This window comes from Coffea arabica, chromosome 7c (genome assembly GCF_036785885.1).
Source record: "Coffea arabica cultivar ET-39 chromosome 7c, Coffea Arabica ET-39 HiFi, whole genome shotgun sequence".
Lineage (NCBI taxonomy): Eukaryota > Viridiplantae > Streptophyta > Magnoliopsida > Gentianales > Rubiaceae > Coffea > Coffea arabica.
This window is the reverse complement of record NC_092322.1, coordinates 24,349,187-24,356,563: the sequence shown is the minus strand read 5'-3', so window position 1 is coordinate 24,356,563 and position 7,377 is coordinate 24,349,187. Positions and strand designations below refer to the sequence as shown.

Below are 7,377 nucleotides of genomic sequence, written 5' to 3'. Positions count from 1 at the left end.
TTAACAATTTCATGTTAAATAAGAGGATATTGATAAAGTTTAGAGAAATATGAAATTTCAACTTCCGGGAAAAGATCCATAAATTCCCAATGGCTTGATGGAGACAGTAGAAAGTCTTGTTTAGCAAACGTCTTAGAAGGATTTGGATGGTTTCCCTCGGCTGTGTGTTGAAGGGTAATTGGAGCTGCTGAGAGAAGAAAGAAGAGCAAGCAAAAGCTTTTGTCAAGATCTAATTATTATTGGATAACGTTTTGCAGAAGAAGAATGAGCAGAATTGAGGAGAAAAAGAGATGAAGTGTCAAAGGTATAACTATTTTTGTCATTTCAAAACGATATGTTCCTTGCCAATCAACTTTGATATTACCTTGGTTCCATTTTGAATGGGAAATCAGGTCGGATCGAATGGTATTCCTTATGTAAAAGTTTCAGTTCTGATTCTCTAAAAATAAAATCGGAATGAAAAATCCTTCGTTCTGATTCAAGGATTCCGATTAGAATCATTAAAAAAAAAAAGGGTCAAACATTAGGGTCCAATCAGACTAGGAGTGAACTTTGTGACTTATCACTTAATCGCAACGGCTGTTTAGCCATTGCAGTTGGCTTAAAAGCAATGGCAATTTAGTAGCCGTTGCTCCTGTATCTACCAACCGTTGCAAAGCAATGACCTTCTCAAATTTTCCTTTTAAAAAAAAAAAAAAAAATCAAACAGCTAAAGTGATAAGTAAATCAAATAATTAATAGCCAATTTAACTACAAATCAAACAATCAATACCAAATTTAATCAATTTTTACAGATCAAAAAGACCTAAGGAATAACACTTAACTAAAAAAGATAGTAAAGCATTATAAAGCGACCAAAGCACAAAATTGAGTAAAAATTGACCTATCGAAAATGTTAAAAAGGCACAAACAGATTTTATAGTAGTTTGACTTTGTGCTCAAAATATACCTCTACCCTAAAAGTTCTTGAAGTTTGAATTTTACTTCACTAAAGGTCTCTTTATAAATGTCGATGAGACAGTGACTAAAGTACAGTAAAGAATTAATCTATCTCACACTAACGCTTAATTGATCATCTCTCACTATTTTGAAGACATCTCTTTGATAGAAGAACCTTCCTGCACATTAATATTATTCAAAGTATTTTTCAAATTTTCCAGTTTTGGGAACGTTTTACTCAATGAATGGAAACTGACTTACCTTGAAACATTACTAGAGTTATTTTCCTAAAAAATACGTGGCTTCTCCCTATCCAAATCTTTTAACAAAACCAACTGAAAAAGAAATACATGTGAACTTACATACATCAAAAAACCTGTGAACTTACACTTGGATCTTTGGGTACTATAAATTCCAAATATTTGGATTTTTTGAGTCAATTTTACTGAAATTCGGGTATAATTGATTTGTTGGGAGAGGAGGGGTGTTAGATGCACAAACGTGGTTGAGACATTTGGAAATTGTTTTCTGTAAATTAACAAGATAGATATGTGTTAAACAGATGAATTCCTTATTTGGCTATCAAAAAATCAACGAGTTGCTTGTGTGCTTTTTTTTTTGAATTCTTTTCTATCACAAATTTTTATTTTCTCATTCAAATTGGTGAGTCTAGGCTTAATATTTATGCTTGAATGTCTCACCATAGCGATAAAAATTGCATTCTAATCAAAAGGGACTCTTTCTTTTTTGAAAGGAATATTCTAAAGGGGCTTGTTAGGTAGAATGCTCCGGAACGAAAAGACTAACATGAGGATCGGTTTGCTAGTGTCTCTTGGCTTGCTTTCATTCCACAACCTATTGTAGACTAACATTTGAGCATCTAGTGTAAAGGTGCCACTACAAGTATTTTTTGTAGCGAGTACTGATTTTTTTTTGGAAATAAATGGTTCTTTAAGTTGTCACCAAGAGTATTTAGTTTTTGGTTTTTTGATATTTGTAGTAATTGATAATACAACCAAAACAAGTTGACTCAATTGGCAAGGAGGGGTTACTTCCTCACAAAAAGTCGTGTGTTCGAATTCGGCTACTGATGTGAGAGTTGTGTTGGTAATGATTTTTAAAAATCTTTGTAAGCGACCTATGGTCTCGGAGGAGATATGCCTCGGATTGCTTGTCCCAGTAAGTTCAGATTCAAAAACTTAATATAAAATGGGGCAAAGGTGTTGTAGAAAAAAAAATCATTTGGTTGAGGTTGATTCTTTGTTACAGTGGTTAGAAAGGGCTTTTTGAGATGGTTCCAAATTCTCTGTCACGTAAGGTATTATTAAGACATGAACAAAGAAGGAAAATATGAATCTCACTCGACCTTTTATTAATTGTACACCTATCATTTATTGTATCATATAATCTAATCAATGAAAACCATATGATAAAAATTATAGTGTGAGTGTGAGTGCGATTAATGAAAAATGAAGTGAGTGTAGACACCAAATTTTTTCGTTTCGAATTTCATTTTTTTTAATTAATTCTGGATTTATTTGTTTCGATTTTAGATTTATTTTGGTTGATTCCTGTTTCGTGTCTCTTATTCTATTTTAATTAGTTTACAAGCATTTATTTTATCTACTAATTTAAAAAAAATGATGAAAAATGAAAAGAAAAATGAAAAATTGCCATTTTTGCTGTTTTTTATTTCTAGTTTATTCATTTTTATCCGATGTTAATTAGAATGTTGGTTTTCATTTAATTTTCTTACCATTTTGTTAAATTACTAAAAAAAAAAAAAAAAGGAGGAGGACCCGCAGCATGCAAGCTGCGGAAACGCAGCATGCAAGGACAGGAACATACCATCGGATGGCTGGATTTTTCAGATGATAAAACCTTTCATCCTCACCATTCGGGTGAGGGTTTATGGATTAGGGAGTCCTATAAAAGGGAAGGGAAACAGCAGCCGCAAGAGAGGTTTTGGAGAGAGTGGACGGCTAAAAGAAAACTGGGGAAGCGAGAGAGAGCGAAAAAAAGCGAGGTTGGGAGAGGAGTTAACGGCTGTAAAAAAAAAAAGAAAACAGGAAATGAAAGGCTGAGGGAGATCGAGTGAGAGGAAGACCGAGAGCAAAAGAGAGGGGACGGGCTGAGTGAAAAGCGAAGAGGGAGATAGCTAGAGAAAAGAACGGAAAAGGAAGAGCTTTCTGGGCAAAGAAATCAAACAGAGAGGAAGACTGTTTTTTTTTAAGAGAGAAAGAAACAGAAAGCTGAGGGTTTTGACGGTGGAAAGAGTAAAAGAGAGAGCTTTAAGAGTCTGGGGGAGAGCAGCCGGAAGAGGAAGCCGCAACCAGGAGGGAGACCGAGAGAAACCCAAGCAGCGACTTCATCAGAATCTGCAATCGATTTCTTCATCACCCAAGCTGAAGCTTCAAACCCAAAGGTGGTCAACAGGTAGCTTTCCACCCGTTCTCTTGTCTATTTTCAGTTCATATGAAATCTAGTTTGCATAGCCAGAGATTCTGGGTTCTTGCTCATATTTGGATGATGAATTGTTGTGTAAAGTCGGGTGCTTTATTTGAATTTCTGGACATGAAAACCCGAAATTTATGAATCAAAAGCTGGTAGCTTTCGTGTTTTTTTTTTCTTTTTCTTTTTTCCCTGAGAAATCAAAGGAGTATGGCCCATGTGTTGCAAGTGTTGTCCCTGTTAGTCTGTATGTTCTTGCGATTCAGGTTTTAGGTGTTTTTCTCGAGGTTCTGGGTTAGGAGTTAGTAAACGTTTATACTTCCTTGCGCTGTTGCTGAATTTCGATTGGAGTAGGATGAAATTGCTGCAGAATGTGTCTGTGTGCATGTGAATGTCGGTTTGCTGTAATTTTGTTTGTTTGAAGTTAGAGAAAGATGTTTGATCCAGATTTTAGTTATAGCAAAGGAAAACTTGCGCATTCACAATAAAAACCCAGCAATCAGCAATAAAAACGAAAGTTGAACCCTGCTGCATTTTCCTGTTTGTTGAACGCTTGTGTCTTTAATTCACTACGTTCAATCTGTTTTTGGTTGTAAATAGGAAGATAGTGCGTGGAAGTTGACTAGATTCAGGCCTTCTTAGCTAAGCTTGTTTGGGATTTTCATTGCATTTTCGTTTCCCCATTTTCTTTCTCTCTAACTCACTGTTTGTTCAAGAAGCTGTCTTCCAGTTGAGTTCTGAATTTTTGTCAAAAACTTTGGACGTTTCTGCTTGGAGTTTTGAGTGGGATTTTGACCTGATCACCTTGCCTTTTGTGGTGCTAAGTTGGCAAATGTTTGGTTGGTTTATAGATTAGGGATGTGGGATAAAAAGCTGCTAAATTGCAGTGAAGAATCAGTAGTGAAGAAAAATAGTCTCTTAAGGAAAATTTGCATTCTTGTATGATCCCTATTTAAGTTTTCGCATGGTTGAGAGCTGATTGTTGCTGCTTCTCTGGTTGTAGATTCAAGCTTTAATGTTTTGGTTAAAATTTTTTTCGATCAAAGTGGTTGAAATCTGTATGCGAAGAAAAGAAATGAATGCAGCCGGCATGTGTTTAGTTGCAGAAAGCTTCAAAATGCAAAAATCTTTTACGTTGCATGCATGAAATAATTCTGAAATTTATGCTTTAACCCCTAATTTTTCAATCATTTCTTCAAAGGCCCAAATATGTGCTGATTTCTTGCAATTAGGCCCTAAAATATTTGCATTTGAACCATTGCTTGATCCTTTCTTGGCTCTTGGGACCTTTGAATTTCTTAAATGTTTCGATTGAATTAATTGGTTGATTAATGGTTGCTATTGGGTCTTAAAATGCAAGGTAAATCATTCATTGACCCTTATTCACTCTTGGACCCTTGAAATGTAATGTTTGATCGGGTTTGAGCGATTGTTAATGTATACAAATGAGTCATTATGAGTGTTTACTTTAGGACTTGGTTGGTAATCTCTCTTTCTTGGTAACCATGCATTATTTGATTGCATTTGGAGATGATTTTGATGATTGATTGGTCTAACTTGTTTTTGTTTGATTATAATTTACTATTAAATTGGTGCATTAATCCTTTGCTTTGAATGGTTTTAGCCCGAGTTATCCCGTTACTTGGTGACTTTAGCCCAATTTAAGTCTTGCCCACTTTATTAGCACCACAAAGGGGGGAGGTATAATCTCTTTTATCCTCTTGCATCTCCTACGTGATCCAACGTGATAAGTGAAAATTGCATGTCTACTTTGCTTTCCTAGCCTTTCCTTAATTCCTTTTATTTATGTCATTTACTTTTGCTTTTTATTTAAGTTATTCTTTATGGGGTATGTGTACACCTCTTGGCTTGTAATAGATAGGGCTTGGAGGAGCATTTGATGAAGACCTATTGAAGACGTGTGCCTAACTAGCAAATGTAATAGGTCCTTTAGCTTGATTGCTTTGCTTTTGTTGTTATATGTTACTTGCTTTATTAGATTCTTGCATCTAGTCGGGCATGCTAAAATGTTATGTGCTATGTGTTTATGAGTGTTTGACATGCCTACTTGCTTTCTATAGTCATAGATGGATGTGATGGATGAATGTACGTCACCACACTAGTCCAATGCTAGTTGTGGCTAATTATCCCGTTAGGAATTCATAGAAAGGGCTAGTCCAACGCTAGACCCTTAGGGATTTCCTTTTTCGTTAATGCATATTTGCATGTTCACTACATGTCATGCATTTTTCTTAGTTTTATCATTTGGCATGCTCCTCGAACCCCTTTTCCCCTCATTTTAGGATTTTTGCACCTCATGCTAGTTATAAGGGTACATTTACTTGAAGAGTCCCCTTTCGATAAGGGAAACGAGCGAGTGTGGCTACAAAATAGCCTTAGCACGCTAGTTCTCCCTTCTAATCAAAGGGAAAATTAAAGTCACAAAGTTAGGACTCCCCGTTCCCGTCTTGATGCATTCCTATAGGATTCATGCATTTTACTCATTCGCTATCACATACACTTCTACTTTATATTCTAACCTTTTTCCCACATCCTCACTTCACACTACTTTAATTTTGCACGTTTTCACTCAACTACTTACACTTTATAATATCACTCGCACACATGCACTTTATGTTATTTTCACATTGTCATTTTTACTCACCTTACTTTGTAAATCCATTTGCACATTTCCACTTACCCACTATTATTTTTAGGGTAAAAAACAAAAAAGCCCCCTGTGCTAAACCTAATACACAACTAAGCCCCCTATGGTTTCAAAATATGCAACGCGACACCTCGTGCTTTGAACTAAGTTGTAACACTGACGGAAATCGGTAAAATTAACGGGACTGATGTACTGGAAGCTAAAAACAAATTCTTTATACTTAATTTTTAGCAAATATTCCTATTGTACCCCTTAGCCCCCAATAAAACTCCCTCCCAGCGATGCTTGTGTATAGAATCGATTTCTACTTGATGGAGAGAAATTGAACTAGCCTTTGGGAGAAATCAAATTACCACACAGGAGGTTTGAAAGGTAAAGCCATCCTCTATATACGAAGTCAACCTGCGAGGAACTTCTACACAATCTTGGCTAACAAATTGCAGCCCATAAGGTAAAAGCATTTGATTTTGGGTTTTGGCTAACAAATTGTTGTTATTAGGGTTTAAAGTAAGAATGTTGTTAACTAAATTGGGATTTATCTACTGATGAAGGGAAATGACTGGCTAAAAAATTTGCTCATGTCTTCCTCAAGCTCTCGAGAGGATAGTGGAGCTAGGAATCTACGGTACCAATATAAGCTGTGCGACTGTCGAAGAAAGGCAAAGGTGAAGATTGTTGAGTCCGAAAAGGCATCCAAAGGGATGCTGTACTTTGTTTGTGAAAGGGATGAATGCAGATTTTTCTCATGGTGTAATCCCATCTATAGAGATGAAACCGGCAGAGGAAACTTTTTTGAGAGGCCAATGGTTGAAGAACATTTGTCGTGCTTGAACTCGAATTTTGAAGTGAAGAACTTGAATGATGAAGTGAAGAACTTGAAAGTACTAGTTAGCTATTGTCTAATGGTATCTATTTTTTCACTTTTGCTTCTGTTGATGAAAATGTCTGTAAAATAAGACAATGAAGAAGCTTATGAATGGAAATGAAGAAAATCAGGTAGTTTGTTTTGTTCATGGAAATGTGCACTTTATTCTTCTGTTTTTCCGAAAGATGTCCTACCTAAAACAATGAAACAAACATCTAACTATTATATACACTTGTAAGCATATTTGTGCATTAAAAACAGTTTTGAGCAATAAGCACACACAATAACGTCTTCTGCATTCCAATTTTGAGTAATAAGTACACCAAAGTACATTAAAATTTTCAGTCCATAAACTATTCCAGAAATATATCCCACCCAACATTCCAGAAATATATCCCACTATACATTCCAGAAACGATAACAATTTCAAATAGAGTAGACAAAATACATCCCA

At 35.6% G+C, this 7,377-nt stretch overlaps 1 long non-coding RNA gene across 1 annotated transcript; it reads left to right on the top strand.

Annotated features, from left to right (window-relative positions):
* The first annotated feature begins 2,914 nt into the window (after positions 1–2,914).
* Positions 2,915–7,071, top strand: LOC140010160 (uncharacterized). The gene is made up of 2 exons (XR_011817425.1): positions 2,915–6,509; positions 6,610–7,071. It is a non-coding gene; the product is annotated as an uncharacterized lncRNA (long non-coding RNA).
* Positions 7,072–7,377: the final 306 nt, after the last annotated feature.